Below are 15,724 nucleotides of genomic sequence, written 5' to 3' on the forward strand. Positions count from 1 at the left end.
AGTTAATATCAAATAAATCATATAATATGTGCAGCTTCGTCGAGCACTTCACCGCACTGCATGCAAGCATTGCCGTAAAGCCTGTAGTATAAATAGGGTTTCATGAAGTCAAATTAATGCGCAAACCTCGCACTTGTGGTGTACAAGGTAAACAAAGAATTCGTTGCCATGTCTCCGCAGTAGTAGGTCACGTTGATTTGTGTGAGCATATTGGTTCATGTGCCCCATCTACCTCTGTGATGAGAAAATAAGCAAGAATATCAGCTGCTATGTGTCGATGATATGCTTTTTATTACAAGGTGTAGGAGCAGTACATCTTACTGCATGAGTAAACCACTCATGGAAACAGTACGTTCCTTGAACATTGTAGCTATTTAATAGCCTTAGCCTAGGAAGCGCGCTATATTGGAAGTTGCATTTTCTTTTCTGTTCGCAAAATTCAATAACTCTATGCTTTTTCTAAAAGCAAAAAATTATAAATTTCGCAATGATACGTATGCTGCGTCAGTAAGTTAAGTAGGCAGCACATAATTAGGCTAAACCAGAGGAATATCCGCAGGTAGGGATTTATACAAATGTACAAAGTATTTAAAAAAAATGTTTTCTCAAATGTTTTCAGTGTGGAGTAAGGAGTTGCATGTGCGTCCAGCGCTGATTTCCAGCGCTTAATTTTTGTTGAACCTTGATGTAACAAAGACGTAACACTCAGCACTCTATTTTGTTACATCAATTTTTTTTTTTACAATGGAACACTGCATTCTACTGTACGTGCCGCTCATGCGCCCCAAAATTTTGGCCCCTCTAAGGAAGTCACTGTTCTCTAAGTTTCGCCCGAAACTTAGATATCGCTACTTCCAACACTCGTGAAACCAGCAGCCACGTCGGCTTGCCGCCTTTACACCGGACGCAAATTACTTTTAAAAAATGTGGCACGCGCGGGCCGTGTATATGCACTCTGCTGCGCACGGACAGCCATATGCATGGGCACGGCCGGGCAAGAGACGTCGCGCGCTCTCTGACCCTAGCGCGCACTTGATCACGGGACGTGGACAGCGCGCATAAAGCTGCCATCCTTCTCGGCTCACAATCGCACCCTTTCATTCGCAATTAACCCCAGCATGTGGGATGCAACGGAGCACTATAATTTTTGTCACACTTGGACTTTAAACCAAACATCAGGGCGATGGCGAAAATTCGCTTAGGGTGTCCAAAAATTGCTATCGCAATAATACACTATGGAGAAAGGTATTATGTAAATTATCTGTGGATGGGTCGAAACCCCCTAATTTCTCAAACACGCACCCATCCACTGGCACGCTGCACACATGGATCCCGCGCGGCACGCTGCATCATTAAGGCGTATCGTTCTTCTCTAGCTCTATGATCATTTATGCAGTAGTCACTTGGCGAGAAGCTTAATTTCCAACCTATGCGCAGGTGTCGTAGCTGAATTTCGAAAGTACACGGACCATATATATGTTGGCAAAATAATAGGAACTCACTATTTAGACTCGCCAAAATTATAATTAGCTGCTCACTTGAACTCATAAGAATATACTACTCAGCCGAGCACACTCGGGCTCAAACTCGCCAAAATACTGCTCAGCTGGGCTCACTCAGACTCATGGGATGATCTCAGGGAGTTGACTCATCAGTGAGTTTGCCAGCGTATGATGTGTGCTGAACCACAAACCTGGCTTTCTTGAATAAAAACAGTTGGTCGCTGCAACATATGGATGCACATAAGTGTAATTCAGAGAGCGCGGCATTGTAAAGGCTGCCACAGTTACCATGCCGTGCTGCAGCTCATTTCAATCATGTCAAATGCAATACCCCTGCCGGCTTTTAGTCAGTCGGTCAAATGTGATTGCTATTTACCTCATCACAACACCTCATTTTCCCGCCTAAGGCTTTGGGTGAATTTTCCTTGGCATCCATTTTGTTACTCTAACAGGTTACCAGTTATCTGTTGCCTATACGAAATTTGAAGTTGTGCACATGTCATGTGGACTCCATGCCAAACTCGTAGTACAGCATGCGTTTTTGCAGTTAGGTCTAGAGTTACAGAATCGCATGTGGGAGTTACTTTAGTTAGCAACTGTGGCTTTGGAACAAACACGTGCATGAGAGTGTGCTTAAGTGTTACCTGTCAAGACTGGGAGCACCAAGGCAACTTGTGCAGTAAAGGCATGGGCAGTACGAGCCCACAGATTTTACTAAGTGTGGCTGAGGTGATGCGTCTAGATTTCACTATGAAGAGAGCCAAATAAAAGGTTGCCTATCCATCATACCTATTCTGGAGCCTTTTCTTGAGCTTTTCTAAAACATTAAGCTCAGCGTGTACACTTTATCACAGCATAATTATTACATGTGATATAAAACATTGTATTGTGCACTTTCTCCAACTCTTCGTGAAGGCATCTATCCATAGATTAAACAGGAATAGGCTCAATGTTGACATATCTCCACAGTAGGATCTCCAGGACCTCGTACTGTCACAATGCATCACAGACATTATTTAAGTGAACTCCAGAAGTGAAGCTCTTCGTTAACATTGGCTAAAATTGTATTTTTATATAGCCAAGTGATCATGCATAAATCTGTATGTCATGACAGAACACTTTGTTTCTCACGGACTTTAGTTTACAATTGTTTTCAAGATCAGGAAAATTGTGCAGTGTGCTAGTTGGTTCAACATACTTAACACTGTTGTGCGGAGTGACAAAGGGACAGGACTTGAGCGAGAAAACAATAGACACCTGAGCACAAACTATCAACTGGTAATTATCACAAGGCAATGATTCTGCTGAAAAGTAGGAACCAAAGGAAAAGACAAGTCGTGGAAGCATACAACCTCAAGGTGGACCCACAGGGCTCATGTGTCAGCCCGCCGTCTATTTCACTCAGCAATAAAGAGATTAGCATAATCACTGACAATAGAGGGTGTAGGTAGACCGGGAAGAGGACTCCTGTGCATGCGTGTAGGCTTTATGTATGCTTCACTTGCAGAAAAATAAACCAGTTCATAGTTTGCGCTCAGGTGTCATGTGTTGTTTTCTCGCTCAAATCCTGACCCTTCATCGCTCTGCGCAACAGTGTTAAGTTTTCAGGTTGTTCACTATGTGATGTAGGAAGGGTAAAATTGATGGGAAATCCCAATATTCTCGGGCATATCGCGAAAAATATGGCCCAAGTCAAGTGTCATTTTAGGCTTCACTGTCCCCTTATATAGGGCAAATAGTAATAGTTTGAATTCTATGGACGCTGGTTGCTTTTTCTGACTTAACCTAGGCAGTGCTCAGCTCTCAGTTGAAAGGAACAGGTAAACAGGACTTGCCACATAAGCAGAAGGTAGCACTCCAGACTTAAGCTTAATATACTGCGTGCTTCCACAGCCCTAGGGGGCTAGTCTGTAAGTGTTGACTAAGTGGACTGTCCATTCCAGTACACGCTGAATGAATAGAGCACGAGAGCCCATGGTGATGATTGCCACTTGCTCTACCAGCTTATAGCTCTACCTAATCAGTGTGTGCTGAAACAGTCCACTTAGTGGATCCTTACAGAATCCTTCCCTAGACTGATGTTTATGTTGGTAGGCTGCAAGTATTGCACTTTCTTTCCTTTGATGTGGGCAGTTCCCAAATATGGATGCAATTTAACATATTGTATTCATATTGCCTTTGGTCTATACAAATCTAATTCATGCTTATAACCAGGCCTACAAGCTCTTGTCCTGCATATTTATATAGCCTTCTCATTGGAGAATGGAGTCATTTTCCATTATACCCTCAAGCACTTGAAGTAGACACTGCAATAACCCCAAGGGAGGGGGGACAGTAACGCAAAAACCTTACTGGGCTTGTGGTGCTGCTGAAGGATGCACACATACCATTTATGCTAAAATTCCCAGCAGACATTCCAAAGTTTGTACGAGTTCAACTTTAGCTGGCTAAACTGAATGATTCATATTGAAGGCAATTCTTGCAACATTTGGTCAAACTGAATGAAACTGGACAGCACAATTAGCTGTGTTCATCTACCATTTATACGACTGCTGCCCCGAGCATTTTGCCTGTTACTTTGCCTTTCGTTTCTGTACTATCAAGTTCAAGTACACATGTACTTTATCACTGTACAAGTAGAATGGCTTCAAGGCTTTTCCTGGGCATTCAACAGTCACTATTTATTCCTATAAACCTTCCTGCATGTGAAGGCAAAAGAAACTTATTAATTCATGCTGGAAGTATAAAAAGACAGGTATTTGCACAGAAAATGTTTATTTTGAGCACCGAGGTTCTTGCTGATGTAGATATGGTGCTGGCTCCCTCCTTGCCCGAAGCATGTGCTTGCTGTACACAGCACCAGATGATGGCTTCCTAGGTCAAAAGATCAAAGTGAAATAAGAGGCATTTTGTTTTAGCTCCGGAAAGAAAAAGCAGGATTGAGACATTAACATGTATAAAAAATACTTGCCTAAAGAAAAATTAATACACAAGCAAATTCACTAAAGAGGTTCACTTTCAAGAGCGAAAGTATGGTTACGATGAAAATTACAAGGAAGCTTCACTGCTCATTGAGGTTTCGGTTCAGTAGTTGTTGAGCCACGAGGGTTAGCATGCTACATCTTGCATATTATGTTTTGTAGAACAATATTGCACTTTGAACAATGTAGTGCCTATTTAAATGAACTGACAAGGAACGCTGAAACTCCAGGCTAGTTTGGTCTGCACAAGATATGATACAGACACTGTACTGCATTCATTTAGTGTTTTTGTCACTGATCTCGTGCACAAAGGTCATTCACACCTATCCTACATGAAATGCAGTTACTTCTTTGAAGCTTCATCTAGTCCTTGAATTTGCTGCATGCTTATGTCTAAGGGAGTTCGTTTGGTTCCTGTTAATGTAGTACATCTAAGCAACTGTTATCAAATGCCCATAGTGTTCCCTTGCATGTACAAAACATTTTTGGCCCTTTCAATGCACAATACTCATTACATTTGACACTTGGGACTCGTGCAAGGCGCCATTTAGTATTATATGCTTGTCCACATCTGATAATACTTTCATAGCTGGGTCATTCCCATGCCAAATGCCTTGGTTATTACTGTGACCATCTCACACTTTTCCTTTAGAATCTTCTTGTCCACTTTTAAGGAAGCACCCCACGACACAATGTCTCCATCCTAGTGGTGCTATGGAGTTAACTTATGTGCTAGTTGTAGCAGATGACGTCAACTGAAGGTCACTGAAGATAAAACTCTCTGCGACAATTCCTTTTACACAAAAAATGCAAACAATACAGAATAGTCAAAATGTAGTTATCTGGCAAGACTGGCTGCATCCATCATCTTTGTTTGGCGCAATTCTGAGGTGGCTCCATGTTACAAGACGCTTGGCGATTATTGCCATGTGACTGTTTGGGACTCTATAAAACACAAGAATTGCCTTACTCCGGCCTTTCTCTTTGTGCAGCGGCCAAGGTTATTATTCGTCCAATCGCACCGTGTCCTGTTCGTGTGTCCATAGACTAAATTCTTCACCACATTGTTTTTGCGGTATTTCGTGAGTGACCCATGAACTCATCTTGGGGTGGGACTTCTTATCTTTGGCGTTTGCTTCTATCTCTTGTCGTCAGCGCCTCACACAACTGGATGATGCCACTGGCAATTCTCTTCCTAACCACGAAGAATGCATTCGTCTCGTCACCTCTTCCGATTACGTTCTTTGGCCACCTAGAGAAAAGATTATAGGTGTCAACTCCTGTAACATTGTGGATGGCGGCGTATTCATTGTACCCTATGACCATACCCTATCTCGAGCAATTCTGATTACCCCTGGCCTTATTCGCTTCTCTGAGGGGTCTGCATTGCTTACTGCAATAAACCAAATCGAACCCCAACTGTTGCCTCGTGGATCAACTGTCACTTGAGCTGTTGACACTCATGTCGTTGCAATTGTCACGAAGACAGCTCAGTGTGTTCTTGCGTCTGTTACCGTGCGCTGAACAAAATCGTGCACAAAGATGTTCACCCCGTGTCACGGATGGATGATGCACTAGATTCACTCCACGGTGCTGAGTATTTTTCTAGCCTTGACTTTAGACCAGGCTACTGGCAAATACCGATGTCCAAATCCGACAAAGCAAAAACGACATTTGCTACCCCTGATGGGCTCTACGAGTTCAGTGCGATGCCTTTTGGACTCTGCAATGTGCCTGCCACATTCGAACGCATGATCGATAAGTCTTGTGTGGCTTGAAATGGAAAACCTGTCTGTGCTATCTCGACGACATTGTGTTTTCAACCATGTTCTCACAACATTTGCAACATCTTGATAAAGTCCTTGCCTGTCTTGCAAATGCTGGTTTGCAGCTCAACACACGCACACGCGCGTGTGCGCGCGCGCACACACACACACACACAAATGCAGTTTGGCCAGCAAGGCCATCAAAGTTCTGGGGCACATAGTCTGCAAAGAAGGTATTCATCCAGACCCCGAGAAGCTTACTGCCATCCTCGAATTTTGTGTCCACTGCGTCAAAAAGACATGCACAGTTTTCTTGGACTTGCTTCTTCCGGCACTTCATATGCAACTTCGCTACACTTACGTCCCCGCTCCATCAACTCCTCCCCAGTAATGCACCCTTTGTTTCGTCTGACGAATGTGAACATGCTTTCCTGCTTTTGCAACATGCTCTGACGTCAGACCCAGTACTGCGCGACTTTGATCCAACCGCGCCCACCATCTTTCACACCGACGCTAGCAGTCAGTCTCGGTGCCATTCTACTACAATGCGACAACACATTCCACGAACGAGTAATTGCTTAGGCTAGTCGTGCACTAACCAGTGCAGAAAATTACTACACCATAACCAAGCAGGAGTGCTTTGCTGTTGGGCCGTGCAAAAATTTCACCCATGTCTTCATGGCCGCCATTTCACAGTTGTTACCGACCATAACACACTGTGCTGGCTTTCATCGCTAAAGAATTTATCAGGTCACCTGAGTTGCTGTGTGCTTCACCTACAGGAGTACGATTTCAATGTCACCTACAGGGCTGCAAAGAAGCATCAAGACACCAATGCTCTCTCTTGCTACCCTCTGCCGAATCATGACGATTCACCATAACCTCTCCGCGATTGTGTACGTCCTGAGTCCTCTTCATCGGCTTTACCCATTGTAGCCCTCGAATGGCTAAGACACAACAGCCCATCTGTCCTTGTGTCCCACTAACGCATCGACCCATACTGCTGAACTATTCTCCAACGCATGGAAGATTCTTCGTCACCTCCAAACGCCTGACTTCGTCGACAACTTAACCCTTTCGCTGTCACGGACGTACCGGTACGTCATCGCGCTTCCACCCCCACAGTGTCACTGACGTACCGGTACGTTCTCTATCGTGCGTTCAAAATTTCGCGCCACAGCGCAAAGCTGGCGCTCCTGGATTGGCCACGCTATCTGTTGACTCTTTCTACAAGTTCGTACATTCGCCCCGACCTGTGTTACTCCATGTATTGAAGAGTACGGCGCAACTGCCACTCCCCACTTTCTCTTTGCTGAGTGACGCGGTGGCTCCGGTGTTCGCTGTATCATGCGTCGCGCACGTGTGGTTATGGGTTCAAGGGTTGTTCTGCCATCTTCACTGGTTTGAAGGTTTTTATTTTTCTTCTGTTGGTGTGCCTGCTACGGCGCGTCAAGTTCAGGCGCACGTGCCGTTGCCTCTCCGAAAAGAGTGACTCGTTGATGCTTTCGCTCTCTCGCCGCACCTTCGCTTCCGGCTTGCAGCAGTAAACGTAAAGCCTCCTGAACTTTGTTAGCCTTTTTCCATCTCCCTCTGTCTTCTTGATCACGCAACGTCCCATTGCTCTCCGTTGTGCGGGCGACTGAAAGCGCATCCTCCCTGCGCGCGGTTACTTTCGGATGGCTCAGCGCGCGGGACCTTCGTCTGCTCATTGGAGCGGTGGCTCAATTCCGATTCAGAATACGAGCCGAGCTCGGATTCGGACTCGGACAGAGTCGCATGCGAGGAAGAGGGTTCCGCATCGTCAGATTCGGATGTTGAACGGATTTTATAGTCAGGCTGATGATGATGATGTTTACCAACAGCTGCAGAATACTGAAATGTGCATATTGCATTGACTATGTTATTTGTATACCAATCATAATCAAAAATAAATTGCTATGTTCATTCCCTGTTATGCTCGTTCCCTGAAACCAAGCCGACACTGGGGGTGCGTCACGGCCAGAAAGGTCCGACAGCGAAAGGGTTAATCAATTCAAGCTGCACAATGGGGTTTTACATCGCAACATTTATCACATCGATGGCAACAAATGGGTCCCGGTCATACCATGTTCTCTGCAATGTGAGGTGCTTGAAGCCTTTCACGATCATGCGACGACTGGTCCTCTAGGCTACCACAAGACTTACAACAGAATATGAAGTTGCTGCTCCTGGCCTGGCCCATCTTCAGCCGTTGCGAAGTATGTTGCACCCTGCGTTCATTGTCAAAGCAAACCCAACAGCTCCTTCTGGCTCTTTACAACCTCTGCCTTGTCCCGCTTCGCCTTTTGAAGTAGTTGGAATAGACTTGTACGGTCCTCTTCCCATGACCTCACATGGAAATCGTTGGATTGCAACGGCCATAGACCATCCAACACGCTATGCGGAGACAGCATCTCTACCATCCTGGACTGCTGCTGAAGTCGCCGATTTCTTTCTACACGACATTATCTTACACCGCAGCGCTCCGCACGTTCTCCTCAGTGACCGCAGCAGTCTTCCTCTCTTCTATCCTTACCGAAGTTCTGTGCGCCTCTAACACAATTCGCAATACGACTTCCAGTTACCATCCGCAGACCAACAGCTTGATGATTGCGATGTACAGTCACGTGCAATATGAATTGCAACACCGGTGCCCGTGGTCGAAGGGGTTCCAAGGCTGTATGGCTGTGCAGACACATGGTAAGTTCCAGACCGAAACACAGCTTCAATTAGTGGTGTCTATTAAACTGCTATTTCGAATGTCAGAGCTGCTGTGCAGCCGTGGAGCCCCTTCAACAACGAACAAGAGTGTTGCAAGTCATATTGCATGCGACTGTACATCTACCCTGGCCACACAAACGGGGATGCAATCCTGTCGTTCATGACATTCGCCTATAACATGGCTACACAACGTACCACTGGATTTTAACATTTTTTCTTCATCTATGGCTGTTCACCAAGTTTCATTCTTGATGTATCATTCCTTTCGACTCCTGTACCCCCATCAGTTCCTTTCTTGGAACAGTTTGTGTCTCGCCTCGCAGAGTGCAGACGCCTCGCCCCGCTTAACACCGACGTCTCCCAGGACGCTCGCAAGTTTCGTTACGACTCGACCCACTGTGCTGTAACTTTTTCTCCTGGTGACAAAGTTCTTTGGACTCCTGTGTGCGTTCCTGGCTTATGCAAAAAATTTTGCAACACTTCTTGCTTATGCAACACTTCTTGAATGCCCACACCACCGTATCGTCGGGCAGCGAGCACAACCTGCGACACCCATGTGGCCACAGTGACGAGAGGCGGCCTGCGCAGCTGGCCGGTTGGGGTCATCAGGTTGTCGCCGGCCATCCACTGATTATATTGTTCATGGACACGGTCTTTAACAGGCTTGTTGAGCACGACGTCCAGTGGCTGAAGTGTTGACGTCATGCCTCCCGGAATGACGGCGAGTTCCGTCCTCCCGTCGCGGAGTGCCAGCTTCAATCCTGCGGTCAAGTGCCCGCGAAAGGCATCCAAGACGAGCATGCTCGGACACCGCAAGAGTGCCCCTGGTTGCCGATTCCAGACGGTCTTAATCCAATTGAGCATGAGGGCCTCATCCATATAGCCCTTTTCATTCACGTGAACGACATCCCGTGGGAAAGCCTCTTTCGGCAGCGTCTTCCTCTTGAATATTATGTATGGGGGCAGCTTTCTGCCATCTGCAGTACACGCGAGCATCACCGTGAATGCTCGTTCCCCGTAGAAAGAAGCTCGACTTCTTTTGTGCCGCGTTCGCACACTGTGGTGAGCGACGGCATGTCGAGCCACACCGGCATTTCATCAGCGTTGCCGATCTGTACCAACATGTAGCCATGCTGCTGCCGGAGACAGATAACATAGCACTGGAATTCGACCAACTTGTCCTCGTATGCCTCTGGCTGCTTCTGCCAGATTGATTTGCGCTGTCGAAGTGCGAATCCCTTGCGTTGCATGAAGCGACGAACCCAATAAATGGAGCCCTTGAATTGTTCCTTGGGCAGTCCGGATACTCGGGCGATCTCAATAGCTTTGATGCAGATGAGTTCTGCTGTGACTGGCAAAGATCTGGCACGATGCTCGCGGACAAAATCCGCCACCCTGTCTTTGAGCTCCGGGTGCACTGCGCCATAGAATAAAGAACTTCGTCAGAATAAAGAACCGCGCAGCGCCCGCGAGTTGGGCCGCGTCGGTCACCAAGGGGGCGATAACAATGTGGATGCCGAAAGGTCTGCGCTCCTACATGCTGCCAGACGACTATTCATGCTGTGCCAAGAGCCGGTATGTAAGTCAAGGGGTGAACTTTTAGTAATATTTTTGGGAAAAAACCTCAACCTATATTCCGCACTATACGGTACTCGCACTGCTGGAGACATATGCCGTGGCCGAGAACCTACGGCTTCCCGACTACTCGGGTGCCACCACCTGTGCCACACGCAGTTGCACTGCGGCACCCTGCCTAGATGGAGTCCATAAGCCAGGAAAGGCACGCACGGCAATCTATGTCCGCAGCACCCTGGCGCGTGCTGTTCTACCTGTTGCTGACATCGCCGGTGGCCCCTTGGAGTCATGCGCCGTTGTGGTACGCCTTGGCAGCCAGGACACGGCTGTGGCGAGCATCTGCATCCGTCCAGGAAAGCCGTGGGATCCCTCCAGCCTCATCCAGCTGGCTGTTCGCCTTGGTGGGCATGCAGTCCTGTGCAGTGACTTCAACGCACACCATACGAATTGGGGAAGCCGCAGCTGCACCCGCTGAGGCAAAGGCCTCACAGATGCCATCAGCTGAGCTGGCCTGCTGACCTTGGAACACCAGGGAGCCCACCTACGTCTACCGCAGAGCTCGCACGGCCATTGACCTCTCCCTCAACACTGAGCAGTGCTCCTACTCCTGGGCCACAACTTCGGACAAATGGGGGTCTGACCACTTCCCTATTGTGATCAGCCCCAGGTCTGGGAGAAGGCCTAGGTCAAGAACTTACGTCACAGACTGGTCCCTGTTCCGGAAGCACTGCAGCAAGTTGGACGATGGCCGTGACTTCCTGAGCGCCATCGTGGATTGTGCTCAGGCTGCCACCGTTCAGTGCTCTACCCAACCAGATACCCCCGCTCCGGACCTCCACCTGCTCAACATTCGTGCCTCCAGGCGCCGTATGGAGCGTGGAGCAATCCGGACGGGCAAGGCAGAGCATTGGACCGAGTACAGACGTGCAGATGCCCGCTGCAGACGCCAAGCCCGGCGCAGGAGGAGCCTCTGCTCTGCCATCGAGGGCAGGTCCAGGGGACCCCTGGCTTGGAGACTGCTCAAATCGCTCACCAGCAGGAGAGGAAGCCTACAACCTGTCCTCGCCGTGGCCATCACGCTGAGCATCAGCGAAGAGGCCCTTGCGGAGCTCCTCGCCAACCAGTTTGCGCTGGCTGTACCACGCAGTGCAGCCATCCTGAAGGTAGGGCAGCCTTCCGTCAGCCTGCCTACCTGCCTGCACAACCACCACACAGGGTCTTCGCTTCTGTAAATGGCCTGTCATCCAGTCTTGGGAGCCTGGCCTCACAGTTCATTGGCCCAGAAAGCAGTCCGAGCGCTTTTTCGCTGCCTGAGGGCAACAGACTTGAGTGCCCAACTATAGACATCCTACACTTAAGTTCTCTCTCTTCCTCTTTCACTCCCCATTCCCCTCCCACGTGTAGGGTAGCAAACTGGACTCAGCCTGGTTAACCTCCCTGCCTTTCCGTCTTCCCTTCTCTCTCACCACCCAGGGTGGCCATCGAGCCAGGTTATGACTATCTACCAGGACCCGCTGACGCTGCACGAGCTCCAAGCATCGCAGTGCACCAGGAGCCCAGTGCACCAGGAACCCAAATGCTTCGCAACCTGGCTGCCAGCGAGCAGCTGCACCTGCTTGACTGCTTAAACATCTGGCAGTCAGGGCAGGTGCCGGAGTCATGGCGCACAGCCTACGTGGCCCCCATCCTGAAGGCTGGCTGAAAAACGTGAGCTCCTATCGGCCAGTCTCACTCACCTCTGCTGCTTGCAAGCTGATGGAGGCCATTGCTTTCTGGCCGATGAGCAGATAGGCTTCCGGCGGAGCTGATGCAGTGCGGACTCCATCGTGGACGTTGTCTCCACGCTGGAAGAGGCCAAGGCCTGCGGTGACGCTGTGCTCCTGGTGCTTATCGGCATGAAGGGGGCCTTTGACGGCCTGCCCTATCCAGTCGTTCAGCAGGCCCTGGACCTATTTGGTAGAAGGCGTCCCACAAGGATCAGTGGTGAGCCCTTTCCTGTTCAACCTGGCCCAACTGCCTGCTGTCCTGCAGACTGACCCCCACAACCACGTGAATACCTCCATCAACGCGGACCACATCGCCCTATGTGTACGAAATCCACCACACAGCCACAGCAGTGCGCGCTCGGCTCTGCAAAGAGCCCTCGACACCGCCGCTACTTACCTGAGCTGCATTGGCCTTGCCATCTCGGCAAGGAAGACGGAGGCCATGCTGCGCCACCCAAGAGCAACCGCCCGCTGCACAGCTGCAACTGGAAGGCGACCTTGAAGCCCGGCAGTGACGTACCCGGGGCTACACGTTCATCACCGGCTGACCTGGCTGCCTGCTGTCAAGACCCTGCATGTCCAGGTCCTCCGGGTCCACAAGGCAGTCTCCCAGCTTGTTGCCCGAGGACAGAGCTGCACCACTAGGTGGGCTCTGCGGCTGTACCATGCAGTAGCCACCTCACGCCTGCGGTACGTCCTCCCACTCGTGGCACTACCACGTGCCCGTCTCAAGAAGCTGGAGCTGCAGCATAGGGCCGAGATTAGGTTCTGCCTGGGCGATCCCTGCAGCTCTGAAATCGCTGCAACCTTGGCCGAGGCAGGAGCATGGTCCCCATCACTCCTGTCACAGCCCACATTCTACAATCAGCCACAGCTGTGCACATCGCTGAATGACACTGCGTTCAGGAATATCGGTCACATACCGACCGCACACACAACCCCCATCACATCTGCACTGAGCATTACGCTGCGGAGAAAGCTTATCAGTGAATGGCTACTGACAGCGCAGCGAAATTTTGGTTCTAAAGCAATTTTTCCCGACCGTGCAATGAGGCCGCAATGCGAGACCGCAACGAGGCCGCAATTTGGTGACTTTATTCACTACCGCCCTTAGCCGGCAGATCTGAACCATGCATCAGGAATGTGCATTTCCATTGGGGAACAATAGAAACTCTTATTTAGGCTAAACAAGCGCGCGTACGTACGTACTTACATGCCGCACTCGGGACATCTGCCATTCAAATATTCTGCCATGTAGCAGCACCGTAACCAAGTAATGTTACTGTTACATGCTTCTGACAAAGACTCTAAATAACTCTGAAGGAGCGCAGTTACGTGTAATATACGTTCTCTGCATTAGGACACTGTAGCACTGGCTGGCCGGTGTGGCGGTCCCTGCAATGCATCACAAAAGCTCGTGAGGAACCTTGCTATAAAGTATCATCGCAGAACACCTATATATGGCATCATGCAGTCGAAAGATTAGCTACGCGTAGTAGATGCACATCAAACGCAAAGACGAAGTATACTTACGAGAAGCAAAAGCCCGAAAAATAAGCGATCCACCGCTTCGTGCACTCCGAGCCTGCCATATGCCATACTATGCCGCCAAAAAGGCCGAATGTGATATCACGAACGTGAAAAAACAAAGACCGGATGTGGCGTCCCGGACGTGACGTTTGGGTGAACCTAACGCTTGCGCTGCGTTCACCGGGTGAACGCAGACACTTTCATGACTAATGTACTTCTAGGTAAATCTAAGGACACTTAGACATATTTATCAAAGACATGCATGTAAGAGAAAATTTATAAAATATTCTAGATGCACTGATTGAAAAAGTGAGAACTCTCGCCCGGAATAAGTGTGTTTTCTTTTAAAGCTGCACCAGCCCCAGGTGATCCAAGAGACTTTCCGAAAAGGGAATCGAGGCCCCTATTGGACTGAATGATGCAGCGCCTCGAGGTGACGCTGCATTGCTCCCTACGCCGCCAAAGCCTCCACTGACGTTGGCCACTCATCTGAACCTTCTTGACGTGCAAGTCGACGGTGTTCCTGTATCTGCTCTTATAGACACTGGGGCGCATTTGTCGGTAATGAGCGCGGACTTTCGTACCCGCCTGAAAAAAATAATCACGCCCGCCACGACGCTTGTTGTCCGTGTCGCCGATGGCGGAACAGCCCCCGTAATTGGTATGTGTGCCGCCCGCGTCTCCTTCGCCGATCGCTCAACAGTCGTGCTATTCACAGTCATCGCCCACTGTCCCCACGACATCATCCTCGGCTTAGACTTCCTCTCCGCACATTCTGCTCTCATTGATTGTTCCGCCAGTACTCTCCGCCTTGACCTCCCTGTTCTGGATCCCGCTGAACCACACCCCAGTCGCCTCAGTTCCGTCGACTTTGTTCGCTTGCCACCTACGGCACTGACTTACGTTGACCTAGTGTCATCCCCACCAGTGCCCGACGGTCACTATATCGCGGCTCCTATACAAGACGTCCTCCTTACACACGGGATCACGGTACCTCATACCGTTTTATCTATTACGGCTAATTGCGTCTGCCTGCCAGTGGTCAATTTTGGCTTGACGACACAAGTGCTGCCACGCGGGATCTCTCTGGCCCAGCTTTGCTCATTCGAAGATCACTCAATAGCATCTATTGAGGTAGACAGCAATTCAGCCGATCCTCCTCTACCATCTCAGTCGACAACTTGCACCATCGCCGACTTACAGAAAATGATTGCGCCCGACATGCCGTCCGAGCACGCTCGTGAGCTCTACCGCGTTCTGCTTTCCTACAACGATATTTTTGACTTTAACGATCGTCCTTTGGCCCAAACTACAACTGTTAAACATCGCATTAATACCGGCGATGCCCCTCCTATTCATCGCCGCCCGTATCGAGTGTCACCGGTTGAGCGTCAAGTTATTCACGCTGAAGTTCGCAAAATGCTTGCCAATAACATCATAGAACCTTCATGTAGTCCATGGGCGTCACCGGTTGTACTGGTAAAAAAGAAGGATGATTCATGGCGCTTTTGCGTGGATTATCGGCACCTTAACAGGGTTACCAAAAAGGACGTGTATCCCCTACCTCGGATCGATGACGCCCTTGACTGCCTCCATGGTGCTCGCTACTTCTCTTCTATTGACCTCCGCTCCGGCTACTGGCAGATTGCTGTGGACGATCTCGACCGCGAGAAGACTGCTTTTGTAACTCCGGACGGTCTTTATCAATTCAGAGTAATGCCGTTTGGTCTATGTAACGCTCCTGCCACTTTTGAACGCATGATGGACTCCCTTCTTCAGGGTTTCAAATGGTCCACATGCCTGTGCTACTTGGACGACGTCATAGTATTCTCCCCAACGTTCGCTACGCACCTCGAGCGCCTCTC

General features: G+C 49.2%; 1 long non-coding RNA gene across 2 annotated transcripts; it reads right to left on the bottom strand.

Annotated features, from left to right (window-relative positions):
- Positions 1 to 4,260: 4,260 nt before the first annotated feature.
- Positions 4,261 to 13,947, bottom strand: LOC139057642 (uncharacterized). Of its 2 annotated transcripts, none has more exons than XR_011512955.1 (4): positions 13,863 to 13,947; positions 12,727 to 13,724; positions 12,300 to 12,512; positions 4,261 to 4,376 (listed from the first exon to the last, which is right to left on the bottom strand). It is a non-coding gene; the product is annotated as an uncharacterized lncRNA (long non-coding RNA). The 2 variants fall into 2 exon arrangements; XR_011512954.1 differs by having other exon boundaries at positions 4,261 to 5,735.
- Positions 13,948 to 15,724: the final 1,777 nt, after the last annotated feature.

Source organism: Dermacentor albipictus, chromosome 3, assembly GCF_038994185.2.
Source record: "Dermacentor albipictus isolate Rhodes 1998 colony chromosome 3, USDA_Dalb.pri_finalv2, whole genome shotgun sequence".
In the NCBI taxonomy this organism is placed as follows: Eukaryota; Metazoa; Arthropoda; class Arachnida; order Ixodida; family Ixodidae; genus Dermacentor; species Dermacentor albipictus.